Below are 12,235 nucleotides of genomic sequence, written 5' to 3' on the forward strand. Positions count from 1 at the left end.
ATGAATCCAGCTCAGCACAAAAGCTCTCGACAGGGGGCTCTAAAACGGCACCTATAAAACGTACTAATTAACACATTATCTTGTTTGTTTTTTCCTTACAAAAACAAAGTGTAAAAACTATATTTCTTTGGTTTTATGGCGGGTTATGTGCAAGATTATTTCATGGCTGGGAATAGTTGTCAGGCCACTAGCCAAGACTTCAGGAAGTTACTGGTTCCTGGAAGATAGTGACTTCATACTGTGACCAATGGTGTGTTCCGGTTGAACTGGAAAGTCGGAAAAGCCGAGTTCCCAGTCTGAAATGTCACCTGGAATGCCCCCTGAAGTCTGGTTTCCCACTCGGAAAATCGGGTGAAAATCACCAACCCCGGCCACACAATCCAACATGGCTGCTCCGAGCATCAACAGTAGTGAAAACTGTATGAATATAGTGTTTATTAGCACTTCTGCTTTATTTGTGTCTCATTAAATCAGTCGCACACACAGTACTGTCCATCTTCTATCTGTGGACATGTTGCTAACCATGGCTTACCTGGAGTCCCCCTACTCATCACACCTTTTCAGACTTGTAACTGAAATGCGGTTAACTCAGGTGTGACGTCAGTCTCAATCCCAAGCTTCGACTTCCGAGGAAAATGGAACAAAGCTTTACTAAGTTTAAGTTAGGCAAAGGCATGGGGAAGCATGACCAGCCCTAATCTCCCTCTGACTGGCTAGTACTGGTAGTCTTCGTTGGTTTGGTTGGTTAGGTTTAGGCAAGGGGAGTGGGATTAGTTAGGGTTAGGGTTAAGAATGTCATAGTAAGCCAATCAGGCAGAGTAAAGACATGCCTTTGACATCTTGGCAGTAAATTTAAAGGTTGTATGTGTCATTTTGGGAGTCTGGAAATTGACCTATAATGTTGTTTAGGTATGAAGTAGCTCTGTAAGTGATGGCAGAAATGTGATGATAATGTCACCATGGTGAATCTCTCATGAATGTATCTATCTGCAGAGGGGAAACTGAAAAGTATATAGTCTTATCTTTAGCTGTGATGTTTATCTGGTGTCTAAAAGTATCCCAAAATAACGCTGCTGAAGTTTCAAATTAGGGAACCAAAAAAACATTCAGTTTCAGATCTATGACATTTTGGGACAGGACACAGTCTGTATGATGCTGTGTCAGGAGTTTATGGTATGTGTATGATGTATTATGACAAACTGCTGCTGATTGCACAAAAATGTTTTTGTGGCTTAACGTCTTTTCCCTTTCACTCATGAATGACAAACCTTTTCACTCCATTTCACTCTACTTGCGTGTGATTCATGATCTCACATTCATTTCTATTTAGCTATTTTTCTTTACAGCAAACACCCATTCATTTTTCATCTCAGCTCTACAAATGTGTTGTTTTGTTTATTTGAATTACAGTATTTTTGCACTAAGCTACAAAAAACTTTTATTTTAACCCTTGTATAAGGAGTATATCTGAAACCTCAGATTACTGGTTACATAAGAAAGTTCCTCTGTGCCACACTTTATTATTCTCAAGACATCTTAGCTTATGTATGTTCCATATTAAAACCTGGATCAGTGTGCTCCAGACATTAGGCCTCTTTTTCCTGCCACCTTTCCTTTCTGCAGTAAAACAAAAAATTGAGACGGAGCAAGAGATCAGCCTCATTGTTAAAGTAAACTTATCTTGGGGATTTTTAAAAGTAAATAAATAGAGGTATGAACTCTTTTCATATTGGCCAGAAAACAATGAGCTGGCAGTTCCTTTTATTGGCTTCCTGCTGTGTGTGTGTGTGTGGTTGTGTGTGTGTGTGTGTGTGTGTGTGTGTGTGTGTGTAAGAGAGAGAGAGGAGTTCTGAGAGATAAATAGGAAGTACTGTACACAGGAATTGTATGTCTAATCAAGTCTACACTGAACTGCAACTAAACTGCATTTTAGGCTGTACCAGAGTTTTTCAGCTCATTGTAGAAAAGACAAAGCAGTTGCTGTAGCTTGGTGGGTGGTGGCTAGTGTCTGATGCCAGGGAGGAAGGAAGTCTTCATTGACTTTAGATGAAAATAAATACAAGGTCGACTTGTAGCGTGTGTGGTGACGGTGTGAAGAGCTAAAATAGAATTTGTAACATTTCCAGTGGCCAGTCTGATTCATTTTTAGAAAGTTTCAAAGTAGATTTTACTTGTAGTTGTTAGCTCTAGTGCTTTGGTTAAATTCTTACCGAAACAATGTCATGTTCATAGTGCAACTACAGTATTTCTATTTTATACTGTATGTTCCATTTGTAATTTGATGTATGACCAATGCACCATTTCACAAAGTAAAGAATTAGTCTCATGGGGAGGTGCAAAAAAGTTCATAATCAATACATCTAAATAATGGTGAAAGAAGTAAATGTATTTTACTCTTATAATTTGTGGAGGTAGAGCTTATTCTTACTACATACTGTTGGGTAGTTTAATTTGAACAATACATCATGAGCTCATCATAGGTTTTGCGTGTAAAAAGTAACTAAAGCTGTAAGATAAATGTAAAGTAAAAAGTACGATATTTCCTACTGAAAAGTAGTGTAGTATTAAGTGGTATAAAATATACTATTGACACAATTTTCAAATATACAGTATTTAGGCATACAAGGCTATTACTTCACTCTGGAACATTTTCCTCCTTTTTTCTGTTTTTCTTTTCAGGTCATGTCTCATATCCCTGGAACTGGCAGTGCCAGGGCCATGTGTGTCTTTGAATTAGTCACTAGAAGAAATAACACAGGTGAAACTCGCCCAGTGAGGCCGCCCACACTGACCTCCAGCTCAATGGACTCTTTGTTACATGGGGATCAGAAACGCATTCCCAAATTAGTTAAGGTAATTGATCAAGACTCTTTTGCGTCTAAATTGACTCTATTAACACTGTTTGTTTAAAATTGGATTAGGCAGGCGTTTATTTGGCAGTTACATGAATAACATCTTATAGGCTACTGCAGTTAAGAAACAGGAAGAAATTAAACCATAAGAGCATTAAGCTGCCGTACACCATTACCATTACAGGTAAAACCATGCATCAAACATAATTTTTTATAGATCTATGTCTTCTTGAGTGAATACAAAAATACACTTGTACCAAATGTTTTTATTCATAAAATGCTCATAAAAGCAGTGTGGCAGGTGTTTTAGCAGTAAAGCTGATATTTAGCTGTCAGAGACTTCCCCTCATGTGGATAATTGTGAAAGCAGTGTGCATGATTGATGTCCCAGTGCCCGTTGGGGGAAGTTAAAGCTCCAACTTTGAATACGGTCAGTGATTTGTAAGCACTTTTTCTGGGCAACACACTCTTGTAAAGACAGATTCTCTTGGCCCATCAGCCACAGTTGCCAGTGGCTGCTGTGTAGGCGACTGGATGTGTTTGAACATTTCAAGGAGAAGTGACTTCCACGCCCTCTGGCTAAAATTACAAAATTACTGACTGTAAGGAATTCCCCTCATAATTAATTTTTTCTAGAAGTCTAAATCAAGATGTGTTCATAAGCCTTTAAAGCTCTTTGGCAGGCAGTGGAAGCAAGAGGTGAGTATTGTTATTATGAATCTTTCCACAGTTCCTCTTTTCCTAAAAACAATACACATTCCACATGCTCGGACAACGGTAGTTAGTCCTTATGCGGTTGTTGTGTTCTCACACTGTAATGAGCAGTATCTAAATACAGAAGCAAGGTCACTGGAATCCAAACTGGATTGAAAGGAACTGGGTGTGTGTCGGCTATATGCGCATGTGTATGTATCTGCAGATTTTTTAGCCACAGACTTGGAAGCTCAAATTACTTACATATAGAGCCACAAATCCTCCACGAGTTAGCCTGTAATCATTAACGTAATGTGGTCACTGCATGTGGGTCATACAGGCATCTGGAGCATCTTATCCACCAAACCATCTGCACAAGTAATCAGTCCTCCCTGCTTCTCACATCCATTAATGCATTCCTCCCAGCTTTTACAAATAAGAATAATCCTCAGATGAATTTCAAAAGTGTTGTTATTTCTATTTGCTTATTTTGTGATTTAAAATAACTATAATAACATAGCATATTATCCCCGAGCACACTTCAGCAGGATCATTTTGGGTAATTTTAATGGTAACATAATTGGATGAAATTGCATTAAGAAATCTGAGCCTGTACTTGCAAACCTCCATCATTAAAGCAGAGTTTGTGAGGGGGGAGAGCACAGTGCTGCAAAGTTGTCCTCTGTTTAGTCTTTTCTGGCAGGAAAGCAAAAGCTCTCAAAAGTTCCTCAGTGAATCAACAACAACTTGTAGTCCTGAAAACCTTTCCAGACCTGAAACATTCATTCCAGTCTGAGACCTGACTTAATGGCTTTTTTTCAGCTATGTAGAGGAAAATATTACTCAGAAGAATTACATCACTGACATTACTGTGAACCGCGACCACCTTTAAAAGAATCCAGTCCTGGGCCATGTGATGGCACTTAGTTAAGTGAAGGTACTATAGGGAAATGTGGCTGGACCCTCTTGGCGAAATAACTAACATGTGATGCCACTATTCCTTATCATGCATATACTGGTCTAAAATAAAACAAACACATTTTTATTACTATTTATGGTCAGCCTTTTTTCAGCAAAAGCTATTTAATGTATTTGCACTCTGTAATTAACTCACTTTATAGTAGTTTTCATTGTTTGTGGTGGAGTCTGCCATATCTACACTGGATTTAAATAGCTTTTACACACATAAGGGTTTACAGAAAGCGATGCAGCATGCAATCCAGTCATCAATATTAACCTGTTCACTCTCCATATCAGCCATATCAGAGTTGTATTAATTTACTGCTAATGCAAACCCAACATTTCCTACAGCTGCTGCTTCACATTAAAAGCATTCAGCTGGCAAAATAAGGTGTGGCTTTTATTGAGAAGCAGTCACAGGAAACGCAATGTATTTGTCAGCATAGTTAGCACTAAAACTAATAACGCTGATTAAAACGGCAACTATAATGTATGACAGACAGCAAACACAACCCCTGGTGTAAATGCAAGAGAAACATGCATTTACATTTGCATTTCCTAAAAGAGACCTTAAATGGGTCCTCCAGTGATTTAGTAGTGTGCTTTCATAAACAGATTTTGAAAAAGAGTGGTCAAGATCGATACAGTAGAGGCAGAGATAGCCTGACTTTCAGCCTCGAGGGCTCCAGCTCCACACATAGCAGCTCCTACATTTCCCATAATGCAACTGAATAGCATATTTTGTTAGACCCTCTGTGCCTGATGACTTTGTCAGTTTTTTTTTTTTTTTTCAGGAGAAATAGTAGAATCCTATAGAACAACAGGAGACATTCTACAACTGTTTTAACTGGCTGAGTCATACTCCCCATGATGGGTAAACTGACTTTCATGTGTAAAATCAGTGGAGAGCCCCTTTAATTCTCAAAGTCAGTAAGGTTACCTTAGGTTATTCCAGGACATATTTGACATCATGCAGTCATTAGTGGAGGAGGTTCAGTCTTACACTAATTGTGCCATTAAACTAACAAGTCTCCCTGCAGTGAAATCCCCAAAGGTGTGCTCTGCATAGAGGGAAAGTGTTCCTAATGTCAGGGGATTATTCAAGCTCTGTTATCAGTGATTTCATGTGGGCCACCTGTGTTTTCTGGCAGCCCCGCCCTCCACCTCCACATGCACGCTTAACATGCACACACATCAAGGATAATGCCAGCCTTCACATCCAAGGCAGGGTAACTATCAGTTCCCCTGCCAGCCCGCCCTGCCAAGCCCATAATGAGAGTCTGCATCAGTGGACGCAGTCACTCTCTTCAGCGTTCCAGATGGGAGTTTACCGCTTATCGCTGCGTCATCATCTATTACCCAGTCATTATATGCCAGCAAGCTATTTTCATGATGCATGTTTTCACTGTGCACCTGTGAAAGTATATCCACCCCCCCCAACAAACATAAACAGCTGTTTTTAAGACGTGTAAATCCCAAAGAAGCCCCATAGCCAGATCTGATAAAGACTTTAATGCTGTTGTCAGCTTTGGTGTAAGCATGTTTTTGCTCACTGAAAACTTGTAATGAGTGACATGTCACTGTGTGGAATGTAATAATGTACAGTCCTAAGCAGATAATGTCATGTAAATTATATGTTAGCTGATTTCACGTGACAGAAGGTTGTCTTTTTAGTTAGTTTACCTAAATCAAATGTTTTTACATCCAACAATATTTTACTCATTCAGCTCAGTAAAAATAAAGATTTGACACAAACACAGAACTATTTCACTAACTGGGCCCTGACTAGCTGATGATGTACCTTTTCAGTAAAAGGAAACACTCTAAACTAATTTTTCCACTGGCCCCTGTTCAAAGTCATTCAGCTCCTGCTGACATTTCAGGCAGATTACTCTTCTGAGAAACAATCCACAATGGACCTGGGAAAACAGTTCTTAAATTTACGTGCCATTTACTGTGTAACCATGGTTGGCTAAGCTTGCTGGCTTAGTAGAATATATAGATCCTGTCATGGATGCAGGATGTATAGGAAAGCTCAACGTCACACACATTGGTGTGTTTTTATGTGAGGCAGAACAGATTCAAATGCAGACTGTGATCCGTACTGCTGGCAAGACTGAAAGGTCCTTTATGAGGGAAATAAATGTCTTTTTTAGAGTTTGCTGGCACAACTTAGCAGTTAAAGCATATTTCATTTTTTTTCCTTTAAAGTGAGACTATGTAACTTTTGAAAGAATGAATAACCCAATCGTCCTCTTACAAATAAAAAGTTGAATTCATAAGCAATAAAACCCACCCCTGTTCAATTTGACACTCAAGTGTTTTGCTGCTACAGCCTTACTTGGTCTGGTATGACCAGTAGCTTAATGTCAGATAATGTTAGCAGACTTTAGATAGATATATTACAGGTCCCATGGCATGAACATTTCACTTCATGAGGTTTTTTAACATTAATATGAGTTCCCTCAATCTGCCTATGGTCCCCCAGTGGCTAGAAATGGTGATAAGTGTAAACCGAGCCCTGGGTATCCTGCTCTGCCTTTGAGAAAATGAAAGCTCAGATGGGCCGATCTGGAATCTTGCTGCTAAGGAGCAAGGTTACCTCCCCTTTCTCTGCTTTGCCCGCCCAGAGAATTTGGCCCACCCATGAGAGAGAGAGACATCATGGCTTTCAAACGAGGAAAGTGGCAGTTGGTCAAGGCCACCCCCCACCCGTTTTATAGTATGGTTTATAGAGTGTAGACTCTACGTAGAGCCTACGCCGTAGCTTACCTAATTGGCCTACGCCCGTGTGAGGATTTATACTTGTGCACTGGTGTGTGAGAAGAGAATAGCAGAGCCGGTATGTGTGTATGCGTGGGGAGTGTGTGGTAGAGCAAGTGAGAGAGTGACAGGGATTAGCTTCGGAGAGAGTACCGACTCCGGTGGCGGAGACAGAGAAACAAAGTGGAAAAGTTAACCCTCTCCTTAATTTCATGTTGTTAACGGAGAAGCGGAACCCAGAAATGAGTAGGGGGAAATGCAACGCTACCAAGCCCAGCCAAGGGGACCAATTGTTGGACTACAGTTGTTGCGGTCTGCATCGCCACGTCATTTAGTTACATTTCTGGGGAGGTGCACGTCAGGCTACGGGGTAGGGAATGGTGCAGGGTCTGGATCTACGTGTACATACGTACCTACGGCGTAGATTCAACACAGAACCGTAGATCAAGCTTAGCCTTTGAGTTGACCTCAAAGACAAATAGTTGGTGTCTGAATAGCTCAGTTATACCTTCAGCATACCTACTTTTTCCTTATGCAATAGTAATAACAAAAACTGATGTGACCAAAATGTGAAATATTTTCTATGGAGGCTCATAATGCAACTTTAATGTGCAGGAAGAAACAGCTATACATTTTTAAGTTCAAGCAAGTGGACCAATGGAAGTTCACTGGTGTTATTCTCTGCATGACCTTTGACTTTCTCTGCTGACGCTAACACTTTAGAAAACTTTAGATGACCGAAAAACTGGACAGTTGTACATTTCATCTAGTCACCTAAACACTAAAGCATGATAGGTTTTTACAATTGATTTACAAATGATAAAGATAACAGTATTCCTTTTCTGTACTCATGTGAGGGAGCAAATGCTTCACAATGTTCATTCCAGTAATGTAACCATCGCTGAATATGTGTAACGTGATTCCTTTAATTTCCCTCGTTCCTGACATTCCTGCCTGATGTTTTTAACTTTGGATTTCACCTTGTCATCTGTGTTTAAGGTATTGAGCCCAAACTGACCAGCCCTCACTCAACTTAGTGTCCAGGATAAGGTGAGTACATGTAGCTCCCTCCAGTTAACAGACACGGACACAAGGCGTTCTTGTCTACGGGCATTTATTAGTTGAATTACGTCATCGTCGATGCCATCAAACATGCCGTGAGAACTAAATAAAAACATAGAAATCATATAAGTTACAGAAATAAGAATATTCTCACAGAGAATAGCACATGAATAATAAACAACACAACGTTAGATTGACTGTTAATAAAACGCCACACAGTTATGCTTTTACATTGATAATTACACATTAAAAGAACTATGCATACCTCATTGGCCGCGTTAACTCCAGGGGAGTGAAAACACAGGTTACAAGGCAACTTCTCTCTCGTGTCTCTCGTTGAACTTACAAATACAACGACATTACCAATTAACTTAACGAGCCGCAGTTGGATCGGCATGTGCTGCATGCTCCGAATAAACGTCTGAACCAACCGAACCTCAGAACAATAGTTCCGCTATATAAGCCTACATAAAAACAGGTCAGCTTGTACACATATTTCAAAATAAAAGGAATGCAGAGAAATAAATATATTTATTTATTTATTAATCAAATTAAAACTATTCCTTTTATGAGACTTAAATTATGCAACTGTCTCTGCTGGCAGCTACAACATAGTTATTTCTGCTGTCAAAAAGTGGTTGTATTTTAAAGCAACACTATGTAACTTTTAACGGAGCTGTAGTTCCAATGAGACAACCTGTAGGGGGACCGAAGCGGGAAAAGTTACCCCCCTCCTTTTCACTCAAGTAGTTTATCACAATAATTCATCAAAAACTAATTAAATCTTTTTTTATTTGTTAGAATAAAATAGGACAAACAAATATAAACTTTAATTTTCAGTAGCAGACTTTGTCCATGACTGGAAAAATGTGTACGGATAAAACAGGAAACACTTGAGGCCATAATTCACCTATCAGCACCCACATGCCTTGAGGAGAATATGATCCCAGGTCACAACAATATAATAACTTAGCTAGCTATTAGCTATTACATATTTCATGGTCAATTGCAGATGTTACTGAAGAGATTTTCACCATGTGCAGGTTGTTTTTCCTCCCAGTGCGTAATTGGCCCTTGTTCACTCTTAATACCAACTTCACAAAGCACGAAAGGTCAAAGGAAAAAGACTGGAGCTACCTGGAATGATTGCTGACAGCTTTGCAGTCTTCTATATATTCTATGAAGATGGAGCAAGGCATAGAAGGAAGCCCTGTCATACTGTCTCACTTTCAACTGGTCCCCGCAGGTTTGGAGTTGTGATTGCATAAACCAGGCCGGCGTTTAAAGTGTGGTTTTTGCTGGAACGGTTCTCCGGGGATGTGCTTAGCTCTAAATCTCATTTATGGCTTCACTTCACTTTGAGAAAATCTGTTCAGCCACGATGGCTCCAAGATTCTCCTTAACCTCTTGAATGTCTCAACACATGGAGCAGATAAGGCAGACAGGACTCTCACACTGATTATAATGTGTTTTCCTCTTCTTCTTTTCCTTGTGCCACTAATGTGATTCTTCCAGCCTTTCAAAATATGTCATTTCCAACCATCGACTTGGCCATATCAGAATGAAGGTAAATACCTGCAGAAGTTCCAATGACTGATTCCATGAATGCAGAGGGGATTAGATGCTGCCTGAGAATGCCTCAAAGTCATTTAGCCATGTCAGTCATTTGGATATGCACAACAGGATCCAGAGGCATTGTTATAAACAGCTGCTGAAGAGTCTCAGCGGTGCCTGATCTCTGTGCATCTGTATGTCAGATAGCACCTTGTGCTGATTCTTGACTACAAATGGTAGCTTTTTAAAATCACACATTCTGAGGCTAGGCCTTTAGAGATAGCGGGTTAGCCAGGGTAAACACTCTAAGATAATGCATTCCTACATTGGGATGGGCTCATACCATCAAGAAAAGGACCTTAACAAATCAGCCATTTATAACCAAAACATGTTTGTGTATATGAAAAAGAAAGAAAGAAATGTCTACACAAAGTTAAAAGAATTTGAGCCAGTGTTTGGTTTGAACTACAGCCAAAGCCATACTGAGCTGAAATGTATATGCTTCACTGGGCTGCTTATTGTTGACCCACACACAAATGCTTTAAAAGACAGCTTTTGTTAAAAGTCATGATCTTGAGAGCAGCATTCTTAGTCCCTCGCTTTGTCTACATGTCATCTCTTGCCTGCCAAAAGCTAAACAAATGATAAAAACAGCACAAAAGCTTGATGCAGGCACACTGTGTTAGAGGCTAACAAGATGTTTGTAGGCTGGCACAGTACCAAAATGTGCAATACATTTGCATGAGGCGAATCACAGAACAAGGCTGATGTGAGGTGAGGAATTTCAACTCAAGTTACCTGGACACCAAAACTATATTTAATTTTTGATTAAACTCAGTGAAACACACATGAAATATTCCTTTAAACTCCATCCTGTTGGCAAACCATGTATCTACTTTGTATAAGTCCTTTGTCACTTGCTGTTAGTGTCTGAATTCTTTACTTTCTTTTGTAGGTATTCCCTGATCACTTTAAAAGAAAAAAATTACCAAACTTAATTTAAAAACATGAAAAATAAATTTGGAACTGAAATGTTTGTGTAGTTTACTGTATGTAGTGGGTTACATGTAGTTATAATATGTGGACTAATGTGCCTTAAAATGTGAACCAAAAACTGACCCGATCCAAAGACAAAACTACAACAAAATACGTTCTTCAAATATGGCTTGGACTAAAGATTGTGTCCTTAAACTTGTTATTTCCATTTAGTCAGGCAGGTACTATCCTGATTGATCTGTTATTGTCTAGGTGTGTAGCTGCAGACAGAGGAGGAGATATTAAAGCTGGTCCTTGAAAGGCAAAGGAAATGTCAGACAAAAATGTTATAAAGGTATAAATCTAGCCCCGCTGGGTCAGCCAGTGGAAATCAGCTGCTCGGAGAAAATAATGATAGACCTTAAAGGCCTTTGGTGTAAATCATTTTAATCATAAGAAAACTATTGTTCAGCTTGAACAGTGTGTGTCCTTGTGTGTGGAAATGTCTGCATGCATTTGCATAACACACCTCTTCTCATATGAAGCCTATTATACAGGGCCGAAAGCATTGGACCAAAAACTGAAATTAAAGTTGTTTTTGGCAGGTTCGTAACTTACTAAATGTCTGCAGAATGTCTTAGGATTTTCCACTTAACAACAAACACAGGCATTAATGGCAACTTGATTTTTATACAAACATTTCTTCTCAAGAACTGTTACTTAAGGTGGATAATCATTTTCAAAGTTGTGCAATCTGTCAAAGGATTAATACATCAATTATTAATATATATTTTTACTCAACCTTACTCACTCTTCCAGACAATCTCAAGGGATTTCATTTTACACTGTGTACATTTCAAGTGTTGAAATTGTTCTCAATCAATCTGTTGGTTGTGCGCTGCTAGGATTTTTTGATGGTTTGTGCCTTGTTTATTGTGTTGTTGTTTTGTTGTTGTTTTACCTCCATCCAAATTTCCCCTTGAGAGACAATGAAGAACTCTGAACTCTGATGTAATATATCAGATGTTTAAACAGCTGACTGAGTGGCATTATTTTGGGCTTAGCTTTGTTTGAACTGTACTTGTGTACTGTTGGCTTTACCAGGCCAACAGTGTTAAATATTTATATACATATTTATATACATATATATCTAGCAATAATACAGTATTACATGTTAAACAATGTTTCTGCAAGCTGCATGATCAATTGCTCGCTATTAAACCGCTTCGAGTTCATGTAGGATTCTCATAACTATGGAGCCCAGCAGATGTTTTCCTCAGTCCATGAGTCTCAGACCACAGCTATATAAAGACAGTATAATTACTGGACTGGTCTGAGCACAGCCTGCCATGCCCTTTCTCTGTCACACACACGCA

At 39.3% G+C, this 12,235-nt stretch overlaps 1 long non-coding RNA gene across 1 annotated transcript; it reads right to left on the reverse strand.

Annotated features, from left to right (window-relative positions):
- Positions 1–8,365: 8,365 nt before the first annotated feature.
- On the reverse strand, positions 8,366–8,736 carry LOC114568778 (uncharacterized). The gene is made up of 2 exons (XR_003694323.1): positions 8,596–8,736; positions 8,366–8,432 (listed from the first exon to the last, which is right to left on the reverse strand). It is a non-coding gene; the product is annotated as an uncharacterized LOC114568778 (long non-coding RNA).
- Between the last annotated feature and the right edge of the window lie 3,499 nt (positions 8,737–12,235).

The sequence above is a fragment of the Perca flavescens genome, chromosome 14, assembly GCF_004354835.1.
Source record: "Perca flavescens isolate YP-PL-M2 chromosome 14, PFLA_1.0, whole genome shotgun sequence".
Classification (NCBI taxonomy): domain Eukaryota; kingdom Metazoa; phylum Chordata; class Actinopteri; order Perciformes; family Percidae; genus Perca; species Perca flavescens.